At 44.1% G+C, this 26,562-nt stretch overlaps 1 protein-coding gene and 3 non-coding genes across 4 annotated transcripts in view; 2 read left to right on the top strand and 2 right to left on the bottom strand.

Moving 5' to 3' along the window:
- The first annotated feature begins 5,999 nt into the window (after nucleotides 1–5,999).
- Nucleotides 6,000–26,562, top strand: part of LOC124596127 — a 43,432-nt gene continuing 22,869 nt past the window's right edge. Inside the window, exon 1 of the mRNA XM_047135147.1 lies at nucleotides 6,000–6,117. The gene's annotated coding sequence lies outside the window, so the exon portion shown is untranslated. The remainder of the gene's footprint in view (nucleotides 6,118–26,562) is intronic.
- Trnap-agg lies at nucleotides 25,739–25,810 on the top strand. The gene has a single exon. It is a non-coding gene; the product is annotated as a tRNA-Pro (tRNA).
- On the bottom strand, nucleotides 26,005–26,077 carry Trnav-aac. The gene has a single exon. It is a non-coding gene; the product is annotated as a tRNA-Val (tRNA).
- Trnav-cac lies at nucleotides 26,236–26,308 on the bottom strand. The gene has a single exon. It is a non-coding gene; the product is annotated as a tRNA-Val (tRNA).

The raw sequence follows: 26,562 nt of genomic DNA, 5'->3' as shown, positions 1-26,562 counted from the left end.
ATTATTTTCCAGTAGCTACCAGAGATCAATAGACGATAAAACTTACACACCGTGAAAGCGTTACAAAAGTTCTTCCAGTCTTTCTGGCCTATCCATCTCCAACATAATAATCATATGTATTTGTCACGAGTCCAACACCAAATTCACAGACTTGTCCCGCTTTGGTACTATGAGTAATGGAGAGTTATAGGAGCTCCTTGCTCACTCTATTACACCTTGTTCCAGCGTCCTACTTATTTCGCCTTCCACGTTACTCTTGTACACCAGTGGAATAGGGTAGGGTTTAACAAGAAATGGTAGATGTTCACACACTGTAAAGTGGTACAGAAATCCACTGATCACCCCAGTGTGTCAGAAAATACTCGGGCGTGGCTTCTCAGAACATGACACAGTACCACTCGATTAGCATCCGTGGCTCTTGCACCGGAAATACACCTGTCCACCATGCCCATGAAAACAGGATTCCTCTCATGCTCACTAGATTGTGAGTCCAGGTCACTAATCATATTTGCAAAAACCTCCTGCCCAGGTCACAACTCTGTTCTAACATGTAATTTCAGACAGCTCACTTCAGACTCCTTGTGCAAAACACATTCCTCAAAAATTACACTGATGGGGTTGCTCCTGGTGATGACAGTCATAGCACCTCCAGCCACATCAATTATGGCATGGTGTGCATTCATAGAGTCAGTTCCCAATATAATGTTCATTAGTGGCATCGCAAAAAAATTGAACTCATACTCTTGACCTTGACAAAGGAAGTTTACTCGAGCCTGTATTTTAATTTTGATGCTTTTTCTGTATATTGCACCCCTGACCGTGGTTCCTCTCGTCTGGAAAGTCGGCCAACTCCCCGTCTCTTCACACATTCGAAACGCTACCTGTCTGATAAGCGAAAAGGGGCTGCCCTGTGTCGAGGACACACCTAAGGCTGACTTCTCGAATGGAAACAGACATGACTGCGCTTACCGCTGGCACACAAATACTGTGGCCCTCCCTCAACAAATCTTCCCTAATGCCGTCTTCCTCTATCGAACATGCTCCAATATTGACAGTAGCACTGGTCCTCAGTAAGTTGGCGCCTTCTGCGTCAGTCAACTGTCATTGTTACATTTGATTAGGGGCAGACTGGGTCGGGGGCTTGCCTTGTTCTCAGGTGAACCATGTTTGTGGTATAATTGGTTATAGTAGATTCCATCTGAAAAGAGGTTCGGCCTCACCGTGGTTTCATGTAAAAGTGAGACTGTGTTGTAAAACGAATTAATTCAAGGAAGTATATGTATAGCCTCTTTCCCAATGTATGCTTTGCCTATCAAACACCACTCCTTCTCTGATTTGTGTTTGTCATTTTTGATGTTAGAATTATCAGTCAGTTGCAGTTCCAGAAGAAGTAATAAAACTTGCCGTTATTTTGTAAACTTAAATACACCACTGTTCTCATGCATACTCACTCTAGTATTCACTGTTTTTATTTTATTGTGGTGGTACATGGGTAAACCAGCAATTTAAGGTTCAGTCTTATTAAATTCGTGAATTTGATTATTAATTTGAGTTCTGAAAGTGACCACAGGCATTGGCAACAAAAGTTCAATGAGTAAATTCACTAATTGGTATACAAAATTAAGGGTGGAGCTGATGATTTGAGGTTAATATAAGAGCATACTTTTATTTATGTAAAAAACAACATTTAGCATCACTCAGACATATACTTATGCGTAAAGGAAGGGTCTGCTTGCAAATGATGTGCTATCCGACGTCTTTAGACACCATAGCAAGGTATTGTTAATGACGCTTTCATTGAGGTAGTTTCAATATAGATAACAATATATCCATGTGATACAACGAATTTCAGTTGGCATTAAATATAAACTGATGGGAAGAAATCGCATCATGAACTATTTGTGCGACGTAAAGATGGCATCCCTTCAAATTTAACGTGAGTTGCATAATAGTGGCACTAGTAGCTGTTAGTAAAAATTGCCTTTAAGCCGACAAAGGTGCCATTATCAACACCTCACTCAATTAGAACGAGGTTGTGTAACACGGCTACGTGAAGCTAGATATTCCTTCTACAATATTGCTGAAAGGCTTGACAGGAATGTAGCCACTGTACATGACTGCTGGCAGCCATCGTCACGAGACAGTATGAGCTCTGGCCGGCAACATGGCACTTCCGAGAGGGAAGATCATCGTCTACATCTACATCTACATCTACAAGCATATTCCGCAATCCACCATACGGTGCGTGGCGGAGGGTACCTCGTACCACAACTATCATCTTCTCTCCCTGTTTCACTCCCAAGCAGAACGAGGGAAAAATGACTGCCTACATGCCTCTGTATCAGCCCTAACCTCTCTTATCGTATCTTTGTGGTCTTTCCGTGAAATGTAAGTTGGCGGCAGTAAAATTGTACTGCAGTCAGCCTCAAACGCTGGTTCTCTAAATTTACTCAGTAGCGATTCACGAAAAGAACGCCTCCTTTCCTCTAGAGACTCCTACCCGAGTTCCTGAAGCATTTCCGTAACACTTCCGTGATGATCAAACCTAGCAGTAACAAATCTAGCAGCCCTTCTATGAATTGCTTTTATGTCCTCCCTCAACCCGACCTGATAGGGATCCAAAACGCTCGAGCAGTACTCAAGAATAGGTCGTACTAGTGTTTTATAACAGGCCTCCTTTACAGATGAACCACATCTTCCCAAACTTCTACCAATGAACCGAAGACGACTATCCGCCTTGCCCGCAACTGCCATTACATGCTTGTCCCACTTCATATCGCTCTGCAATGTTACGCCCAAATATTTAATCGACGTGACTGTGTCAAGCACTACACTACTAATGGAGTATTCAAACATTACAGGATTCTTTTTCCTATTCATCTGCATTAATTTACAATTATCAATGTTTAGAGCTAGCTGCCATTCTTTACACCAATCACAGATCCTGTCCAAGTCATCTTGTATCCTCCTACAGTCACTCAGTGACGACACCTTCCCGTTCACCACAGCATCATCAGCAAACAGCCGCACTTTGCTATCCACCCTATCCAAAAGATCATTTATGTAGATAGAAAACAACAGCGAACCTACCACACTTCCCTGGGGCACTCCAGATGATACCCTCACCTCCGATGAACACTTACCATCGAGGACAACGTACTGGGTTCTATTACACAAGAAGTCGTGTTCGGAGCGTGGCTTTGGCGCATCGGACTGTTTCTGCAACAGCAATTTGAGCAGCACTTGGCACCACAGTGACACAACGAACTGTTACAAATCGCTTACTTCAAGGAGAGGTCCGAGCCAGAGGCTCCGTAGCGTGCATTCAATGTGCCGCAAACCATCGTTATTTGAGACTTCAGTGGTGTCACGCGAGAGCTCACTGGAGGGGAGGGTGAAGGTTTGTTGTTTTCTTCTGAAAACCAGTTCTGCCTCGGTGCCAATGCTGGCTGTATGTTAGTTAAAAGGAGACCAGTTGAGGGCCTGCAGCCATCTTCTCTGCGTGCTAAACACGCTGGATGTAAGCCTGGAGCCGGCCGAGGTGGCCGAGCGGTTCTAGGCGCTTCAGTCTGGAACCGCACGACCGCTACGGTCGCAGGTTCGAATCCTGCCTCGGGCGTGGGTGTGTCTGATGTCCTTAGGTTAGATAGTTTTAAGTAGTTCTAAGTTCTAGGGGAATGGTGACCTCAGAAGTTAAGTCCCATAGTGCTCAGAGCCATTTGAACCATTTGTAAGCCTGGAGTTACGGTCTGAGGTGCGATTTCGTATTACAGCAGGATCACTCTCGTGGTTACCCCACACACTCTTACTGCAAATGTGTAAGTCAGTCTGGTGACTCGCCTTTTTTGTTCCATTCATGAACAGTATTCCAGGGAGTGTTTTCCAGCAGGATAACGTTCGCCGATATACCGCTGTTGTAACCCAACACACTCTACAGAGTGTCAATAAGTTGCCTTGGTCTGCTCCAACTCCAGACCTCTCTCCATTCGGCCACATATGGGACATCATCGGATGACATCTCCAGCGTTATCCTCAAACAGCATTAACCGGACTTGTGTTGACCGACCAATAGCGAAATTCATGGAACTCCATTCCATTAACTGACATTCGGTACCTGTGTAACACAACGTATGCACGTTTTCATGCTTGCAGTCAACATTCTGACGGTTACACCGGCTTTTAACGTACCAGCATTTTAAATTTGGAATGCCTTATTTCGGTCATACGCTAACCTGTTATCATGGAGTGTAAGTACCTACTGCGTTACCTAGACAAATGTATTCCAGAAATTTCATTGCTCTACATTATCTTTCGGTGTTGCGAAGTTTTTGCATCAGTGTAGATAAAACTTCAGTGCTTATAGCAAAGAGAAAGAAACCAATGCTATCTGATTACAAGATTAGTGGTGATCATCAAGAGCACGTCAGATCATGGAAGATTTTAGGGGGTAATTCTAAGAAATCACTGGAAACGCTTCTCTTAAAATGTAGTACATCTGTAAAGGAAATCGCCGGCCGATGTAGCCGAGCGGTTCTAGGCGCTACAGTCTGGAACCGCGCGACCGCTACAGTCGCAGGTTCGAATCCTGCCTCGGGCGTGGGTGTGTGTGATGTCCTTAGGTTAGTTAGGTTTAAGTAGTTCTAAGTTCTAGGTGACTGATGACCTCAGAAGTTAAGTCTCATAGTGCTCAGAGCCATTTGAACCATTTGTAAAGGAAATCAATACAAGACGCTAGTGCAACCAGTTCTAGCGTGTTTTTTCTACGTTTAGACCTTATCGAGTAGGCACAGCAACAGACGTCCAACGAATTCAGAGAAACGCTGCTAGGATCGCAACATGTTTTGCAGCCTATACGAAAGTCTAGCAGAAAATCTCTGGGAACGTAAATGGGGATTCCGTGGAAGAAAAACGATGTTGTCCACGCGAAATGCTGTTGTGTGTATTTAAAGAACCCATATTCGAAGTAGACTGAGAGACCAACATCGCTTACACGTGCCGAGATCGTGGCAACAAGATGAGAGACATTAGAGCACTTTACAGGGACATACGGACACTCGTTTCTCACTTAATCAGGACCAGAGCGGAGTAGGAAAGAAAATCAGTACCACTGGTATCTTCCGTCATGCGTTGTGCAGCGGCTTACAGAAAATATAGATACAGAACAAAATGAGATGATCACCTCTCTGTTTGCGGGGTTCGGTTTTTACTGAGTTACATTGTTTTTTCAGTTCCGATGGACTGTGAGCGAATGGGAGCGATTGTCTCTGCCTGTGATTGCTCCGCTTCGGACGTCTTCCGTCGTATGGAGTTCGGTCGATAGTTGTAGAGCTACACTTCGGAGCACTTCAGAGACATTTGCAATCCTCAATGGTTCTCTATGAAATGGATCAAGTAAACGACATTCTGAGCCAGTGCCCGACCTCTAGTCGAATCGGCGTATTCCGACCACAACTCCTGGGTATCTAATACCTAAGAAAAGACTGATACTTATGTCCTAAACAGAACTTGCTCACCACGATGTTCAGCCTGTCTGTTTTAATCCTCTGATTGCCGGGCTAGTGTGGATTACGGAGATAATGCTTTCGTCACGCTGTGTTTTTCAATGCTGAAGTAGAGCCTGTTTCAGTGGTATTTCGCGCAAGCGGCGAGTAAATAAAAAGCTGTAAAGCATTTCCCTGATCGCCAGTCTCTGCTATTCTCACTCTTATCTGTAGACTGACGAACCGCGCGATATCATTGTTACTTGCTGTGTGTTTCGTTGTACCAGCGGACTTCATACCAATCTGCTGCTGACGTCTCTGCTACACAGGGCATGTTTGCTGTTGTGTAACCCGTGACGGTGAGTGAGCTGTAATTATGGAGCCAGTCGTGGGCTGGGACCCAACTGCATGGGAAAGAGATATCTTTGTACCGGCGTTCTCGGAAACGCGCATAGTGAATTGTCACCTCCCCCCGCAGTATATAAACAGGGGACACGCTCAACAGCCTGGGGCGCGTGCGCAGTCGATGTCTAGTGCGCGCACAGGGAGCAGCGTGGCAGCCCCACGTTCAGTCGCAGTATTCCGAAGTGCGTACGGACGCCTTGCTAATCTCCGAGGAGAGGAAACCGCAGTAGACGTAAGCTCTATTCTTACTGCTTTCCGAGTGAAGCTATTTTCAGTAGCTATGGCTGAAACAGAAATCGAGAGATATGTAATATTGTTTTATTGTTAATATCCATCTCTTGCTGAAACATTTCACTGCTAATGTCACTGTGTTCCGTTGCTGTTTCAACATATAATCGGAGTTGTAGCACGCGTTCTTAATCAACGCACACAAATTAAAATGCGAGCAAACAAACTGTACTTTTTTTTGCCATTTTACCTTTAGACAATGTACGTAAATGAACTCCCCAAACCATATGAGTTACATAGTACGTGTAGTGGATCTTATCACATCGGAAGATGGAAGCTATTTGCCGCAACCGGTTATGTAATTATTTTATATGCATTCAAGCGATCGGGACGCAATAAATTAATATGCAAACACAACGATATCATATTTCCTGCTGACAATTTGTCAATTTTTGACAAACTTTAATTTGCGCCAGGCACTGAGTCGATTCGTTTTTATATAATTCCCTCGCCAGTAACCTTGTTTTCAATTTTTAAATATTAATATCATCAACTACTTCATTAATTACAGTTAGCCTGGCTCTTTCAAACAACCTATTTGAATTTGTGTCATTTCGAACAATATTCGGATAAATTTTATCTATCTATTCATCTGGACTGTTGACGATCACTATATTTTATAAATTAAAGTCACCCACTTTTGCCATATTTATGTTCAGACAATGCCCAATGACTATTGTAGTACTTTATATGATTTTCTGTAGTAGACAGATTGATTCACGAGCAAGCATTGTGTATGTAATTAATTACCGTTAAACTACGCAAATCATCTGATAGTACATACTAAGAGCATTGGGGAAACTTCGGAGCGTCGTTAGTGTGTTTTTAAGTTCAATTTTGCCAATTACACGATCAAATGGGTGAGCGCTTCATTAGTTTGTGTTTTTAGGCAAAATATCGCGCTTCATCATTGGAAAATTCGACTCTCATATTTTGTTCTTAACTGGCTTTCTTCAGTCTGGTCAAAAAGAGATGACAGCTTCAAACACACACTTATTTCATCTGCTAAAGCTGATTCTGGGATAAGTGGAAGCATTTCCCGAAAGTATAACTCTACATCTACATCTACATTTATACTCCGCAAGCCACCCAACGGTGTGTGGCGGAGGGCACTTTACGTGCCACTGTCATTACCTCCCTTTCCTGTTCCAGTCGCGTATGGTTCGCTGGAAGAACGACTGTCTGAAAGCCTCCGTGCGCGCTCTAATCTCTCTAATTTTACATTCGTGATCTCCTCGGGAGGTATAAGTAGGGGGAAGCAATATATTCGATACCTCATCCAGAAACGCACCCTCTCGAAACCTGGCGAGCAAGCTACACCGCGATGCAGAGCGCCTCTCTTGCAGAGTCTGCCACTTGAGTTTATTAAACATCTCCGTAACGCTATCACGGTTACCAAATAACCCTGTGACGAAACGCGCCGCTCTTCTTTGGATCTTCTCTATCTCCTCCGTCAGACCGATCTGGTACGGATCCCACACTGATGAGCAATACTCAAGTATAGGTCGAACGAGTGTTTTGTAAGCCACCTCCTTTGTTGATGGACTACATTTTCTAAGCACTCTCCCAATGAATCTCAGCCTGGTACCCGCCTTACCAACAATTAATTTTATATGATCATTCCACTTCAAATCGTTCCGCACGCATACTCCCAGATATTTTACAGAAGTAACTGCTACCAATGTTTGTTCCGCTATCATATAATCATACAATAAAGGATCCTTCTTTCTATGTATTCGCAATACATTACATTTGTCTATGTTAAGGGTCAGTTGCCACTCCCTGCACCAAGTGCCTATCCGCTGCAGATCTTCCTGCATTTCGCTACAATTTTCTAATGCTGCAACTTCTCTGTATACTACAGCATCATCCGCGAAAAGCCGCATGGAACTTCCGACACTATCTACTAGGTCATTTATATACACTCCTGGAAATGGAAAAAAGAACACATTGACACCGGTGTGTCAGACCCACCACACTTGCTCCGGACACTGCGAGAGGGCTGTACAAGCAATGATCACACGCACGGCACAGCGGACACACCAGGACCCGCGGTGTTGGCCGTCGAATGGCGCTAGCTGCGCAGCATTTGTGCACCGCCGCCGTCAGTGTCAGCCAGTTTGCCGTGGCATACGGAGCTCCATCGCAGTCTTTAACACTGGTAGCATGCCGCGACAGCGTGGACGTGAACCGTATGTGCAGTTGACGGACTTTGAGCGAGGGCGTATAGTGGGCATGCGGGAGGCCGGGTGGACGTACCGCCGAATTGCTCAACACGTGGGGCGTGAGGTCTCCACAGTACATCGATGTTGTCGCCAGTGGTCGGCGGAAGGTGCACGTGCCCGTCGACCTGGGACCGGACCGCAGCGACGCACGGATGCACGCCAAGACCGTAGGATCCTACGCAGTGCCGTAGGGGACCGCACCGCCACTTCCCAGCAAATTAGGGACACTGTTGCTCCTGGGGTATCGGCGAGGACCATTCGCAACCGTCTCCATGAAGCTGGGCTACGGTCCCGCACACCGTTAGGCCGTCTTCCGCTCACGCCCCAACATCGTGCAGCCCGCCTCCAGTGGTGTCGCGACAGGCGTGAATGGAGGGACGAATGGAGACGTGTCGTCTTCAGCGATGAGAGTCGCTTCTGCCTTGGTGCCAATGATGGTCGTATGCGTGTTTGGCGCCGTGCAGGTGAGCGCCACAATCAGGACTGCATACGACCGAGGCACACAGGGCCAACACCCGGCATCATGGTGTGGGGAGCGATCTCCTACACTGGCCGTACACCACTGGTGATCGTCGAGGGGACACTGAATAGTGCACGGTACATCCAAACCGTCATCGAACCCATCGTTCTACCATTCCTAGACCGGCAAGGGAACTTGCTGTTCCAACAGGACAATGCACGTCCGCATGTATCCCGTGCAACCCAACGTGCTCTAGAAGGTGTAAGTCAACTACCCTGGCCAGCAAGATCTCCGGATCTGTCCCCCATTGAGCATGTTTGGGACTGGATGAAGCGTCGTCTCACGCGGTCTGCACGTCCAGCACGAACGCTGGTCCAACTGAGGCGCCAGGTGGAAATGGCATGGCAAGCCGTTCCACAGGACTACATCCAGCATCTCTACGATCGTCTCCATGGGAGAATAGCAGCCTGCATTGCTGCGAAACGTGGATATACACTGTACTAGTGCCGACATTGTGCATGCTCTGTTGCCTGTGTCTATGTGCCTGTGGTTCTGTCAGTGTGATCATGTGATGTATCTGACCCCAGGAATGTGTCAATAATGTTTCCCCTTCCTGGGACAATGAATTCACGGTGTTCTTATTTCAATTTCCAAGAGTGTATATTGTGAAAAGCAATGGTCCCATAACACTCCCCTGTGGCACGCCAGAGGTTACTTTAACGTCTGTAGACGTCTCTCCATTGATAACAACATGCTGTGTTCTGTTTGCTAAAAACTCTTCAATCCAGCCACACAGCTGGTCTGATATTCCGTAGGCTCTTACTTTGTTTATCAGGCGACAGTGCGGAACTGTATCGAATGCCTTCCGGAAGTCAAGAAAAATAGCATCTACCTGGGAGCCTGTATCTAATATTTTCTGGGTCTCATGAACAAATAAAGCGAGTTGGGTCTCACAGGATCGCTGTTTCCGGAATCCATGTTGATTCCTACATAGTAGATTCTGGGTTTCCAAAAACGACATGATACTCGAGCAAAAAACATGTTCTAAAATTCTACAACAGATCGACGTCAGAGATATAGGTCTATAGTTTTGCGCATCTGCTCGACGACCCTTCTTGAAGACTGGGACTATCTGTGCTCTTTTCCAATCATTTGGAACCCTCCGTTCCTCTAGAGATTTGCGGTACACGGCTGTTAGAAGGGGGGGGGGGGGGGGGGGCAAGTTCTTTCGCGTACTCTGTGTAGAATCGAATTGGTATCCCGTCAGGTCCAGTGGACTTTCCTCTATTGAGTGATTCCAGTTGCTTTTCTATTCCTTGGACACTTATTTCGATGTCACCCATTTTTTCGTTTGTGCGAGGATTTAGAGAAGGAACTGCAGTGCGGTCTTCCTCTGTGAAACAGCTTTGGAAAAAGGTGTTTAGTATTTCAGCTTTACGCGTGTCATCCTCTGTTTCAATGCCATCATCATCCCGTAGTGTCTGGATATGCTGTTTCGAGCCACTTACTGATTTAACGTAAGACCAGAACTTCCTAGGATTTTCTGTCAAGTCGGTACATAGAATTTTACTTTCGAATTCACTGAACGCTTCACGCATAGCCCTCCTTACGCTAACTTTGACATCGTTTAGCTTCTGTTTGTCTGAGAGGTTTTGGCTGCGTTTAAACTTGGAGTGGAGCTCTCTTTGCTTTCGCAGTAGTTTCCTAACTTTGTTGTTGTACCACGGTGGGTTTTTCCCGTCCCTCACAGTTTTACTCGGCACGTACCTGTCTAAAACGCATTTTACGATTGCCTTGAACTTTTTCCATAAACACTCAACATTGTCAGTGTCGGAACAGAAATTTTCGTTTTGATCTCTTAGGTAGTCTGAAATCTGCCTTCTATTACTCTTGCTAAACAGATAAACCTTCCTCCCTTTTTTTATATTCCTATTAACTTCCATATTCAGGGATGCTGCAACGGCCTTATGATCACTGATTCCCTGTTCTGTACATACAGAGTCGAAAAGTTCGGGTCTGTTTGTTATCAGTAGGTCCAAGATGTTATCTCCACGAGTCGGTTCTCTGTTTAACTGCTCGAGGTAATTTTCGGATAGTGCACTCAGTATAATGTCACTCGATGCTCTGTCCCTACCACCCGTCCTAAACATCTGAGTGTCCCAGTCTATATCTGGTAAATTGAAATCTCCACCTAAGACTATAACATGCTGCGAAAATTTATGTGAAATGTATTCCAAATTTTCTCTCTGTTGTTCTGCCACTAATGCTGCTGAGTCGGGAGGTCGGTAAAAGAAGCCAATTATTAACCCAGTTCGGTTGTTGAATGTAACCTCCACCCATAATAATTCACAGGAACTATCCACTTCTACTTCACTACAGGATAAACTACTACTAACAGCGACGAACACTCCACCACCGGTTGCATGCAATCTATCCTTTCTAAACACCGTCTGTACCTTTGTAAAAATTTCGGCAGAATTTATCTCTGGCTTAAGCCAGCTTTCTGTACCTATAACGATTTCAGCTTCGGTGCTTTCTACCAGCGCTTGAAGTTCTGGTACTTTACCAACGCAGCTTCGACAGTTGACAATTACAATACCAATTGCTGCTTGGTCCCCGCATGTCCTGACTTTGCCCCGCACCCGTTGAGGCTGTTGCCCTTTCTGTACTTGCCCAAGGCCATCTAACCTAAAAAACCGCCCAGCCCACGCCACACAACCCCCGCTACCCGTGTAGCCGCTTGTTGCGTGTAGTGGACTCCTGACCTATCCAGCGGAACCCGAAACCCCACCACCCTATGGCGCAAGTCGAGGAATCTGCAGCCCACACGGTCGCAGAACCGTCTCAGCCTCTGATTCAGACCCTCCACTCGGCTCTGTACCAAAGGTGCGTAGTCAGTCCTGTCGACGATGCTGCAGATGGTGAGCTCTGCTTTCATCCCGCTAGCGAGACTGGCAGTCTTCACCAAATCAGATAGCCGCCGGAAGCCAGAGAGGATTTCCTCCGATCCATAGCGACACACATCATTGGTGCCGACATGAGCGACCACCTGCAGATGGGTGCACCCTGTACCCTTCATGGCATCCGGAAGGACCCTTTCCACATCTGGAATGACTCCCCCCAGTATGCACACGGAGTGCACATTGGTGTTCTTCCCCTCTCTTTCTGCCATTTCCCTAAGGGGCCCCATTACGCGCCTGACGTTGGAGCTCCCAATTACCAGTAAGCCCACCCTCTGCGACTGCCCGGATCTTGCAGACTGAGGGGCAACCTCTGGAACAGGACAAGCAGCCATGTCAGGCCGAAGATCAGTATCAGCCTGAGACAGAGCCTGAAACTGGTTCGTCAGACAAACTGGAGAGGCTTTCCGTTCAGCCCTCCGGAATGTCTTTCGCCCCCTGCCACACCTTGAGACGACCTCCCACTCTACCACAGGTGAGGGATCAGCCTCAATGCGGGCAGTATCCCGGGCAACCACAGTCGTAGTCCGATCAGGGGATGCATGGGACGAGCTGGCCGTCCCCGACAAACCCCCATCCGGACCCCCACAGTGATGCCCATTGGCAACAGCCTCAAGCTGTGTGACCGAAGCCAACACTGCCTGAAGCTGGGAGCGAAGGGATGCCAACTCAGCCTGCATCCGAACACAGCAGTTGCAGTCCCTATCCATGCTAAAAACTGTTTTGCAAAGAACGTCTGAAATAATCTACAGAGAGCGCAAACAAATCAACAAAATTTAAACGGTTATTAAAATACAAGATTGCCTAGTAAATGCAGTAATGCTGCTACTTGCGCACTGGTGACACTGCTCGGCGGCGGAAGGAGACTACGCGAATTTACACTATTCAGGTACTAAAACGCGATGCTACACTCTCAAATATTATAATACGCCCGAAATTTATGAATTAAACAATGCAAGTACCAAAAACACGCAAAGAAATTAAGAATTAAACTATGTAACAAATGAGTGAGCTAGGAGTATACGACTTGCTGCTCAGCTGCTTATCCAACGGCGGCAGGGAGCACACTGACTGTGACCAACCGACACTGGCCGTTCAAAACAAAAACAGAAGACAAACGACTACGCGAATTTACACTATTCAGGTACTAAAACGCGATGCTACAACTCTCAAATACTATAATACGCCCGAAATTTATGAATTAAACAATGCAAGTACCAAAAACACGCAAAGAAATTAAGAATTAAACTATGTAACAAATAAGTGAGCTAGGAGTAAACGACTTGCTGCTCAGCTGCTTATCCAACGGCGGCAGGGAGCACACTGACTGTGACCAACCGACACTGGCCGTTCAAAACAAAAACAGAAGACAAACGACTACGCGAATTTACGCTATTCAGGTACTAAAACGCGATGCTACACTCTCAAATACTATAATACGCTAGAAATTTATGAATTAAACAATGCAAGTACCAAAAACACGCAAAGAAATTAAGAATTGAACTATGTAACAAATGAGTGAGCTAGGAGTATACGACTTGCTGCTCAGCTGCTTATCCAACGGCGGCAGGGAGCACTTCACGTTATAATTTTCAATGCCGAATTGTACATGCGTTACAAATCATTCTTTTTAAAACTTGACCTCGTCCAGATGCTCTTAATATATTACAAGCTCGAAATTATTGTTCTGAAACGAATAAATATTCGGAAAGCAACGAACATACAACTGCAATCAGTGCCAACGTGGACGGCTAGATTCGAGTCTCGCAAATACCACCGAACACACTAAGGCACGCGTAAAAAGAGCAGGAATTCCTGTGATACACGAGAATAGGGACTTAATAGCCTAGTTTTAGGAGAAGCTTGCTTACTAGAGATTCCAAATCACTGCAGAAAATTTACTTTATTTGAAGCGGAAATTCATAAAGAAGGAAATGAATGAGGGAGTAGATGTCATTAACCAACTGTGTGACAGATACTGAGCTGAGCAGGTAAACTGTACTTGAAGAATCCTACTCTCCATGTTTGATTAATAATACTTGATGGAACACGAATGATTGCAAACCAGACAACACCCGACTTCTGACCAAATGAAACTCTTACAATGACAATGCGCAGTTCTGCGAATGTACTGAGGCAACGATGTAGGGGGAAACAATATCCTGAAATGAAAATTGTTGCAACAAATTATAAGCTAGAATAAATATTTCTGTCTTTGATGCTTAAGACTAATGGGGAGAGGAGTTCTTTTTTCAGAAGATATGCTGCAAGTTGTAACAAATAAGGATTGGCTCACACCACCCTGCTCTGTCCACGCTTCTAATTTATAAGTTTTATATATATATATATATATATATATATATATATATATATATATATATATATATAAAGGTAATATTACGATAGTGAGCACATGTTACACAAAATATCAGTTTTGCACAAACAGAAGCCGGTCGGGGTGGCCGAGCGGTTCTAGGCACTACAGTCTGGAACCGCGCGACCGCTACGGTCACAGGTTCGAATCCTGCCTCGGGCATGGATGTGTGTGATCTCCTTAGGTTAGTTAGATTTAAGTAGTTCTAAGTTCTAGGGGACTGATAATCTCAGAAGTTGTCCCATAGTGCTCAGAGCCATTTGAACCATAAACAGAAATCCTCTTCAGAAGCGTATTATTCATGTCTTGCTACATACTGTTCTGATTATATTGTGATAATTAGATTCACTAGAAGCCGTTACGTTGCAATAGAATGGTCCTTAAGCAACACAGTGTGAAGTCATCTGCGGGTTGTAAGCAGTGTCTGAATTCGAGTAAAACGCTTTAAGTATATGTGAATTTATTGCCACTGTATGTTTTGGGAAGGTAATTAATATTTCGTGTACCTTTAATATACTTCAGAACTGCTTAGATGACTGTCGGTAAACTGCTATAGGATGTGTAATAATCACTTGCGTAAAGACTAGTAGAAAACGTAACATTTAATGATCGCAAACGCACGTTTCCCTTGCCTGTTAGAAACATTTAAGCAGCTTGAGACATAGTTGTGATCATAGGAAATCAGTGACTTGAAACTATAAGTCAACTGTTTGACTTTTCATTTAGTTGGACGTAGAATCCTGTCACATAAGTTTTCAGACTGTGAACCAGAGTATGTGTGCTGCTACCAAGTGCAGATCCTCCTATAGGTAGCTGCCAAAATGTGACAGTGTTGTGACCGTGTTCGTCATCTGCGTGTGTGTACAACGAGTCAAGTGACTGCCAGGAGACATATAAGGTATCTTTAGCTGTAGCAGTAAAAAATTCATTTCTTATCCCTGTTATTGTTGCCAACAAAAAATGGTTCAAATGGCTCTGAGCACTATGGGACTCAACATCTTAGGTCATAAGTCCCCTAGAACTTAGAACTACTTAAACCTAACTAACCTAAGGACATCACACACACCGATGCCCGGGGCAGGATTCGAACCTGCGACCGTAGCAGTCCCGCGGGTCCGGACTGCAGCGCCAGAACCGCACGGCCACCGCGGCCGGCACTGTTGCCAACACTTTGGTCTACTTCAGAGTTGGTAGTATGAGTATATTCTTAGAGAATCTTTTCCTCCCCAGCTACTGGAAAAAGACAAGGTGCGGTAAACAGCAAATTACTGTGACACACTGTCTGAAAATTCTCCGACATTCACGAAGGGCAAGCGCGTCACCAAGGTAGCTTTCCCAAGCGACATGCGTGTGGGATGCCAAATATGTACCCGTTATTTTACTAACACTGGGAAGCCCGTCTTCTTTAAAGGACATGTCTATTGAGCAGGCTGCTGAGGCATTGATGAAACGGGAGTTACACCTCTGCAGAAGAAATGTGTAATTTGAGTCTTTGTAACAGAAAGGCAGACAGAAATATTTCTCCGAAAACCTGTCGCAAGCAACGAATATTAATCATGAAGGGTGAACACAATATCTCCCTTTAGAAATCCAACAAGAAGAACAATCAGAATTAAATAAAAGTATGCAATACTAAATACAACCATTATCGCTAAATACAATATAGAAGAAAAATAAAAAGGGGTCAGTTTCATTGTGTGGTATAGTTAGAAGAGGCTGACCATAGTGTTTTCATAGATAACTCACTTCTGCGAAATCTAAACTGACATACAGTCACAATGGTTTTGAGAAAAAAAATGACACATCTTGCCCCAGGTCACTGTCGATTCAAATAATCAGTCTGAGATTTTCTGAAAAATAAGTAGTTCATGAAAATAGCAAATGATCTTGCACAAATAAATTTTTCGAGCATGCATATAGACTAATCAGTGCAGTTTGTGTCATGTGTTCCTGTACAAAGGAAGTAAACAACGATAATGATGAATGATAAACAATGATAAAAAATATTTGAGACACTTCTAATATTTTTAAGTCTTACACTGAGACAATGACATATCCAACAGTGATAAAAAATTACAATTACGCTCCTCATGTTATTTCAGAATTATAGTGTAGTGATACGTTGCGAACAAAAAACAAGAAGAAACACTTTAAGTCTCTCTCACTCTTCCTCTTTGTACTATTTCATAAACGTGGGAGAATCACAGGGTGAAAAGAGGCTTGAGTTTCGATGTTTGTTAAAAGAAAAGTGATAGAAGAACAAGTAAGACTTGCTGTCTTCTGTAGGGCAACGGTGTAATGAATCCAGTCCGTAATAATGGAAAACGTTCGCGAAACAGAAAACGCTTGCACAAAGGGAGCAGGTAACTAGGAACCATGTGGAGACCAGCAGTATCACAATATTGCTAAGCCAGAACAGATAACTGAATATAATTAATTTTCCCATGATGTGCTACAAATACAAAAGTGACAAGTCCTGTATTTGGTAGAGCTTTGAGGCTAATGATCATCGACTGAACTCTCTATAATGCAAATGTATTATATCATTAGCCCTTATTAATTACGTGAGCTGCAGAAATACAGTTACTTGTTTCTTTATGTTGGGATTTTGGGAAATAATAGTTCTCTCTTGGATCTGATAAGCGCTTAAAATCTGTTACACAAATTTGGCACCTGTGCCAATAATCGACATACACAGATTACATTTAGTACAACATACGTATTCTAAAGGAATGGGGAAGTGAATTCATGCCCATGATCAGGCGCATTCAAAGCAAACGAGATTCATACACTCAGAACACACAGTGCGACCTCCAATGAAACTATGGGCTCGGCTCTGAGCACTATGGGACTTAACATCTGTGGTCATCATTCCCATAAAACTTAGAACTACGTAAACCTAACTAACCTAAGGACATCACACACATCCATGCCCGAGGCAGGATTCGAACCTGCGACCGTAGCGGTCACGCGGTTCCAGACTGAAGCGCCTAGAAGCGCACGGCCACACCGGCCGGCATGAAACTATGGGAAAAGCAACCCAGAAGGATGTTCATTAATGTAAGGGCTAAGAGGAAAGGCTGTATTCCGAATGATGGCTAGTGGTCTCGGAAATCACTCCACTTGAGACGGACCTAACACAAACAAGGCTTAAAAAACAATAATTTTAAGAAACCGCATGACTGCAATAAACTGGCGGAAATGATGAACGTATGTGTGTTCAATAACCAGGTCAAAGTGCTATGAAACGCGCAAAACTAACATTGACTAGATATTCGGTGAGCAAGGAAAATATGCTTCCAGTCTAGCCCAAAAAACTAAAACAAATACAATGCATAAAAACTTCAGTTAAGAATATATATGGGGGTGTACATATGAAAAGGTTAAAAACAAGTTATCAGTCATTATAACGCTGACGGTTGGTATCGGAAGCAGAATGATTTTTCAAACAGAACTTGGAGTTTAACACCAATAATAATAATTTCAAGAATTATAAGGAAAATGAGCATGAAAGATTCCACCAATCCCAATGAAGGGGAGATTTCAGTAAAAGACATGAGCCGTGGCTGGCTCGAGTCATGCTTGTCTTGGGTTAAACTATAGTTGCCGTATTATGGTTTTATTTCTTCTGCAGTTATCGCGATAATGTTGCTGTCCTTTCCATGAGTGGCAGCAGCAGCGTGTATCGATACTAGTACTGCTGTACTATCTTTGGTGTGGCGGATATAGTTTCCGGCTGGGCGGTGTGTGACCAGTCGGTCGGTTGGCATGGAGCAGCAAGGAAGTCTCCATCTTCCACAGTAAACCGAGACTAGAAAATATCTTTGCACACAATATTGCACAGGTAAAAGATACACCAAATTTATGGTACGCGAGAATAGGGACAGAGTAACCTAATTACAGGTGAAGTCTACCGATTGGAGATTTCAGATCATTAAAAGGAAGCTATTTTATTTGATCAAATGAAACTGTATGGTTCTTGAGACGTTTTCAAGTCTCAAACATCTGTGACGTATACAGGGAGTTCAATTGACACATGGAAAGTACGAGCCAAAAGTAGCTAAAAAGCTCCAATAAACATGTGTTCACAAATTAACTGTTGTCCAGATACAACACATTTTCCGTTGCGGTTCGTCGGTGTCTACGAATACTTGGAATATCTGAACATTAAAATAGGTGTTCGAAATCTTGTCCATGCGTCTGAATGCCACATTGAACTCGTCTCTTAACTGAGTTGCGACTTCTCTCAGACAGTCCTTGGGAATTCTGTAAATGCTGGAAGGCTGCTTCAATCCGCAAACATAATTCCTCAAGAGAGTTGACCTCGGTAGCGTAGACCAGACTTTTGACATGACCCCACATGCAGAACTCCCTGGGATTTAAACCAAAGACGTTGGAGGCTATGGGTCAGGCCCTCCTCTATCTATCCCATGTTGACCATACGTCTGAGCTAGACGCCGGCACACTCGTAAAAGAGAATGTGCTGCAGCACCGTCGTGCATGAACGACGTGTTCAGAGGTCGGTTCAGTGGAACATCGTCATGTACATCAGGAAGTACAGTCCGCAGAAACCGAACGTACTGCTGTCCGGTTAGTCTCTGTCGTAGCAAATATGGTCCAATTATGTGGTCTCCGAGCAGTCCTGCCCAGAGGTTCAACGAATAACGCTTCTGATGTCGTGATACTTGTATTGCGTTAGGATTGACATCGGCCCAAATGTGACAGTTATGGTAGTTAAGAGTACCGTCATGCGTAAATCGAGCCTCATCCGTGAACAGAATACTGCTTGCGAACAGGGGATTCTGGGTACACTGTTACTGCATCCACTGGCAGAAATTTTCTCTCGGCGGGAATTCCGAGTTTTTGAGGGCTTGCGCTCGCTGGAGATGATATGGATAGAGTACCGCCACACACTGCTATGACTCAGGAGACGCTCTTGGGTATAAATCCTCCTTGTTGAAATACTCGGACGTTTGTGTACAATGCGTAACATACTTTCCTCAGCACCGGCTGCTATGGATGGGGGTCGACCTTCTCGTACATGGTGTGCGAAATTCTTGGTTTCTTTAAGGCGCTGATGTAACCAGCTGTGCGCCCGAAGGGCAGCCGGCGGAGAGGAAAAGCTTCTCCATGCAATCATGGAGACTCAAGGGCACTGCTATTCGCTTTATCATACAAGAAGTGCATGTCAACATACTCTTCACTGATGTAACCTCTGTCCATGGTGCCTTCACGCTTTATGATTAATTGTGGCGCCGATACGGCACAGTGCACGTAGGGGGAGAAGGGAAGTAGTTGCGCATGCGCAAACAAACAAATTGTCGATTCAAAATCTTGAGGTGCCAACGTGAATACTGCAGAATCCGGGGGCGTTACAGTTAGTTCTCACCTCGAACTAATGCGATTCCACGCTACGGTTGATTTGTGGACCCAGGACCTTTTTAGCTACTTTTGGCCTATACTTTACATGCGTGAATTATTGACTGTCACTTCTGAAACAACGTGCATGTGCATACTAGAAGGGACGAATAAAAATTTGTACAAAGGTCAGGATTCGAAATCCGGTCTACTACTCACTATTAGGCAGATGCACCAGCCGCTACGCCACCCTGACGCAGTAATGATACCCAACTGCACGTGACCTAGTGGTTAGCGCATCTGCCTAGTGAGCAGAATACCTGGGTTCGAATTCCGGACTTGGTACAAATTTTCATTTCTTCTTTTATTGAGACTTGAAAAGGTCTCTGGAATAAAATAGTTTCATTTGATTAAAAGCACCTATGCCTAGGTTCCAGGCAGCATCCCCCCTTTTCGTTCACTGCCGAGGTGCCATTCCAATATATTTGTACTTCTAGTTCAAGGACAATACCAAGTGGGCTGAGGCGTGAATGAGAATTTTGATTGAGGAGGGAGGCGTGCTAAGGTAGTCCGCGCAGTTGTGCGAAACCACTGTGCCTGGGTGGCGTAGTGGTTAGTGCACCTACCTGTTGAACAGGAGAACTGTTGCAAATTTCCGTTTGTCGATTCAGTCTGCATGTATACGTACTTTATTTGAGACGGAAATTCACAAAAAGGAGATGAATGAGGGAACAGAAGTTATTAATCAACTCTACGGCAGGTACTGAATTTAAGGCCGTAGTGAATTAAAGACCGTAAAATCAAGTAAATACCCAGAAATTACAGTGATGAACAACATAAATTGGAAGGAACAGATAAAAAATGTTGTGGGGAAGGCTAACGAAAGAATACGTTTTATCGGCAGGACACTTAGAAAATGTAACAGATCTACTGATGAGACTGCCTACACTACTCTCGTCCTTCCTCTTTTAGAATAATGCTGCGCAGTGTGAGGCCCTCACCAGATAGGACTGACGGAGTACATCGAAAAAGTTTAAAGAAGGCAGCACGTTTTCAATTACCACGAAATATGGGAGAGAGTGCGTAACCACCCTCTTACTAATCGGCCTATCCTGCTTGCGATATAAAATATGACCGTGGATCGCGTGTATGCCTAATGGACTTTTTTATAATTGTATAAGGCTATCTTTCCCGAAGAAGTGACACCGATAAGTAGGAGGAAAGTGTACAACCGACCCTTCTGATGGAAAGTATATTGAAAATGAAAGTAATTAAACCGAACAGGACTATAATTTGGAAAATGAAAGTTATTTTGTGCATTCACGCGCGAACAACACTGGACAGAAAGGGGTACCACTGATCATGAATCCAAAAGTTACACTAATGAACGAAAAGGCAGTAATTAACAGTCGCCAGCGCACTAGGGCAATTTACATCCAAAATCCTGTACAAGATGATGGGAAAGAAAAATATGTATTATTCAACACTGACGTGGCAGCTAAAGGTTGCCACGGTTCTTTTGTTTTTTTTACTAATTTTAAGTGACTATGTAATGATAAAGAAATCTGAGAAGTCACTGTTACGTTATTTTGAAAAAGGCAATCGAGTAGTGATTTGAAAATATGCAGTTAAACTATATGTTAGTACTGAACTTCATTACGTGAACAATGACTTTCGGTGACCTCAGCACAACGTCAGCAGAGAAATTTAGAAAAAAGCAAGCACTTTGTTTCTTTGCCATTACTTATTTTGCAAATAGGATTTGATATTATTGCATGAACAACTGAGCTTTTTTAACTGACTTGAACAGAATTAAATAGTAGAATACGTACCAAACCAAACAGGCATATGCTATTTGTAAAACAAATAAAACTTCTGCACTCTTAATTTACGCATTTCTTTAGATTTTGATTTTTTCCAGTGATTGATTCTCAAGCTTGAAAAATGAAAAAGCTTTACTTTAGTCATACACTGAAGCGTCTGTTGTACAACAGTTAATTGAAATAGACTGGGGCTAAAATTCTTAAAAGAGAAATTATTCATTAATAAACTGGCTGTAAGTATTCAGTTTGTTTCTTATGTCACTCAGTTAGTATATTAGGAAAACAAAAGGAACAAGGATCCTGCTTGGCAACAATGTCTGGGGGCAATGAGGACACAATCGCCCTGAGTTTAACTGATTGTTATTTAAATAAATAATATCCATCAAATCACATTCAGTTGTGCTGCTGGGTTAGCCGTTAATACTTTCTAACAATGAACAGTCTTACTTCAGTGCTGTGCATACGACGAAACTCGGAGCCGACGACGAAACTGTGTTGCTGGAACTGCTGCTGTCGTTGAAGACGGTAGCATATTGTGGAGCCATGGCTAATTACAGGAATGGGCAATCGTAATTAATACAGCCTCTCCCGCCCGTCCACTGTTTATACTCCTGCTCTAGACATCTGGCCGACGCGTGTACATGATGCCGCCGAAATGGTACATTCTACTGCGAGAGCGTTAACACCACACTTCCGCACACTACAAGCGCTGGAACCCGTCTCTCTCTACCCTCGCGCTCTGCGGAATAACTCCCTACCCAAAGATTTTACAGCGCACAAGCACTGCTATTATCGTTGCTAGTCGATGCAAATAACAATTCCTTTGGCTTTTTCTCAGAACTTATAAGTTTCACAGTAAAACACAGATAAATACAATGAAACGTCAACAGACTTCTACCTAAATGTACACATACAGTGAAGCAATGTCGTTACTTATTAAAAGAAGCATTTAAATTACAGATATTTACATACAATTAAAAAAAATTAAATATCGTCAGCAGGTGCCATGCATCCTGCATTTTCGGTGTTACAAATGTCACTGAAATGGTACAGGATTTGGGATGGACATCATTGAAACAAAGGCGTATTTCGTTGCGGAGGGATCTTCTCACGAAATTTCAAACACCAACTTTCTCCTCCAAATGCGAAAATATTTTGTTGGCGCCGACTTACATAGGGAGAAATGATCACCAAGATAAAATAAGGGAAATCGGAGATCGTACGGAAAGATATAGGTGTTCGTTCCTTCCGCGCGCTATACGAGATTGAAATAATAGAAATGGTGAAGGTTGTTCGATGAATCCTCTGGCAGGTGCTTAAATGTGATTTGCAGAGTATCCATGTAGATGCAGATGTAGATCTAGAAATGGCTGAACAGTACTCGTGCTTGAAGAATCTTGCTCTGCAAATAACACTGCTAACACATGGTAGAATACAGATCACTGCAAACTAGAAAGAAAAACGTCTTCTAACGCAATACCACTGTTACTAGTAGATATCCCGAAATGTGAACGTGCAGTTCTCCATAAGTACTGAAGCAACAATATAATGCTAATACAAAAATTGTTACAACACACTATAAGTCAAACTAAATACTTCTATGACTGATGCTTAAGCGTAATGGAGAGAGAAGGTCTTACCCCAGCAGATGCGGTGCAAGTGTAGCGGGCGCGTTCATGACCTGCGTGTAAGAGCCGTGGGGTGACAGGTCGGGTATCTTAAGCAGGAGTAGTAAAAAGTTTCGTTTCTGAGCCCGGCACAACAGTGACCATCGCTGGAAGTACTCTAATAGCCAAATTTATTTTATTCTAAATTTTCATATTATTGTTAAGCTATAATTCCATTAACGGGAAAGAAAATTTCATGTAAACTGCCTTGTCGATCTATAAACGTTACACGGGTACAAAGTATCAGTAAATAAATCTTACTCAATGTGCTGAAAAAATTCGTACGAATGGATTGCTTTAACGCTTAAAATAGCTTTGTGTCTGTAGTTCCATCTACAAGATTACGTCTATTACAAAAAAAGGCAAGTTTTCATATTCATACAGCTTTCTTCGTAATGCTTCTCATAGATTACTACGCCAGATGCGGAAGGTGTGACGTTACAGTTGATGTTACATGCCATTTCATGATTATAGAATGTAGACAAATAAGCACGTTCAACAGAAGATTTCTCGCTGCGTTTATGTAGCCCTGTGGGCTGGAAAGGGTTCAGTGAGAGCAAAAGTTCTTAATTTCAGCCTCTCCTTCTGAACATAGATCTTTAGTGATTCTTAACAGCTAATTTAAATTACTTAACTGTTTACAAATATATTGTTGTGTGTTTTTACACTTACATACAATTGCATGTACTTTTCATGTATTCATCTGTTTCTTTGCATGTACTAGAATCATGTAGTAGCGATTTTTCCACTCAATAGGCCACATCTAAACATTTCACTGCACATTACCTAAACTGTAGCATACTTGCATGTGGTCCTTCTCGAATGCTTTAGGGATGACTGAGGGATCATGGAAGCCGTAGAGGGTGAGAGTAAAATGGAATGTTGGGCTGCGGTGGAGGGCGGATGGGTGGTGCGGCTATGAGTGAGTGTGTGTTTTGTGAAATTTTATTATCATTTTTTTATGGAAAACTGTGAATCAATTTGAATACTGTACTACTTTTACTCTTTTGGTCTTGAGGGTATTGTCGTTTCATTTAGGAAATTCTGTAGAGTAAGCATTCCCTTTCTTTTGCTGTTCTGGCATAAGACTACCATATCTATTTTTATCCCAGTGCGAAGGTGATTTTCTTTTATTAGATGTTGTGTATTACGTGTCCTTATAAGTTATGTGTACCTGACGTTAAAATTTCTTACGGTCATCCCGTTATATTTAGAGTGTTGTATTTTAATTCATACACTGCTCGGCCAGAACATTATAACCAACGACCTGTTACCGGATACAAACCCGTCCACGCGTTAGCAGTGTCAACTGGCGTGGATGACTGCTAATCAGACACACACACACTGTCCATGTAGTATCAGTGAGCGTGCTTCAAATGGTTGAAATGGCTCTGAGCACTATGGGACTTGACATCTAAGGTCACCAGTCCCTTAGAACTTAGAACTAATTAAACCTAGCCAACCTAAGGACATCACACACATCCATGCCTGAGGCAGGATTCGAACCTGCGACCGTAGCGGTCGCGCGGTTCCAGACTGAAGCGCCTAGAACCGCTCGGCCACCGCGGCAGGCAGTGAGCGTGCTATCCGAGAGTAGAATGGTGTTTGAGCCAGGGCAGATTGTGATGACACGGAGACGTGGTATGAGCATTTCGGAGACTGCACGACTTGTCGGGTATTCGAGGAGTGCTGTGATAAGAGTCTTCAACACGTGGAGGAACCAAGGTGAAATCACGTCCAGACGTCGTTGGGCAGGGCAGAAATCCCTTATTGCAGATATTGGACGTCGTAGACTGGGCAGACTGGTAAAACAGGACAGGCGGCGAACTGTGGCGGCACTAACATCACACCTTAATGCTGGGCAGAGTAAAAGTGTGTCTAACACACAATGGTTCGAACATTCGCAACAAAGGGTCACCGCAGCTGAATACCCATTCATATGCCAATGTTAATACCACGACATCGGCAACTACGACTGAAATGGGTACGTGACCATCGGCACTGGATGTTGGTGCGTGGCAGAGCGTTGCATGGTCTGATGAATCCCGGTACCTTTTTCATCATGTTGACGGGAGGGAGCGAATCCGTCGTTTTCCAGGGGAACAGCTCCTTAACCCATGTAATGTTGGACGAAGACAAGCTGGCACCGGCTCCATTATGCTCTGGGGAACATTCACGTGAGCGTCCATGGTCCAGCGCATCTCTTGCAAGGCACCGTGATGGCCAAGGAGTATCATACATCCCTTCATGACGATCATATTTTGCGACAGCAGTGACATTTTTCAACAACATCCAATTGATGTGCTCACTCACCGCCCCCCCCCCCTCTCCCCCGTCCCCCACAACTCGCCAGATCTGAATCCGATATTCTAACTTATCTGCGATGTTCTTGATGTCTAATTCCATTGGGAACTGCGTGCACCACGACCCTATTATTGTCAATATATTTTGGATAAATGGCAGCATTGGATGTAAATACTGAAATCCTTTATTTCTAAGACCGACTTCGGTCACTGTGTGACAATCCTCAGTGCAAAGGCTATTACATGAAGATGGTGTCTGGTGTTTCGGACATGTCCGAAAGAACAGATAGCATTGGTGATTCGCGCCGCCCCCATCCCGCCAGCCTACACGAGACTTCCAGGGCACCCTGGACGGCATCGAGGGACTGGAATAATTGGCATTCGCTGTGTCACAGGGCTCGTTGGTCTAGGGGTATGATTCCTGCTTAGGGTGCAGGAGGTCCCGGGTTCAAATCCCGGACGAGCCCTAGCGTTTTGTGCAAACTGATCGCACGTCAGTGGCTGAGTCAGCGCAAAAAGCTCGCCGTCAATATCAAATGATTTTCTTATTTGGTGTGAGCAATTGACACTGTGGTCCGACGCGTGAAGGCGATTACGAATGTTTCGGGTACAGGTGGTAGCAGATGCATGTTAGTAAGTCTTGCTTAAAGTGATGAAAAAGTGTTTCCGCCCGGGATCGAACCGGGGACCTTCTGCGTGTTAGGCAGACGTGATAACCGCTACACCACGGAAACTGCCTGTGTGCGCCTTACTTCACAGACAACTTGTAGTGATGTTGCCATCGTAACTAAAAAATTCAATAAATGTGGTACTTGCAAAACGAAGGGACATGCAGCAGATCCGCACACGACGTGGCTCGTTGGAGGACAATACGACATAGGCAGGAAAATAGTGTTCCCGCCCGGGATCGAACCGGGGACCTTCTGCGTGTGAAGCAGACGTGATAACCGCTACACTACGGAAACGACGGACTAGGAGTCCATCCTTGTTCACTCGAACTTGCCTCAGCCTTTCTCTCGTCCGCGAATGCACACACGACAGTTCTTTTGTCAGCCTGGAACCCATCACAGCCGAGGGCTCTAGAAGTCTTCGGGGTGATCGAGAGGGTGTCTGCCGTGGCACCCCTAACGAGATAGCGGCGTTTCGCGCAGTCGTTATTGCAAGTCTTATCAGCAAAAGCAATCACTTTCTCAGCAGCAGGCAGAAGAATGAAATTCAG

Source organism: Schistocerca americana, chromosome 2 (assembly GCF_021461395.2).
Source record: "Schistocerca americana isolate TAMUIC-IGC-003095 chromosome 2, iqSchAmer2.1, whole genome shotgun sequence".
Classification (NCBI taxonomy): Eukaryota; Metazoa; Arthropoda; class Insecta; order Orthoptera; family Acrididae; genus Schistocerca; species Schistocerca americana.
Note: the sequence above shows the minus strand (reverse complement) of the source record. Positions and strands in the feature narration are given on the sequence as shown.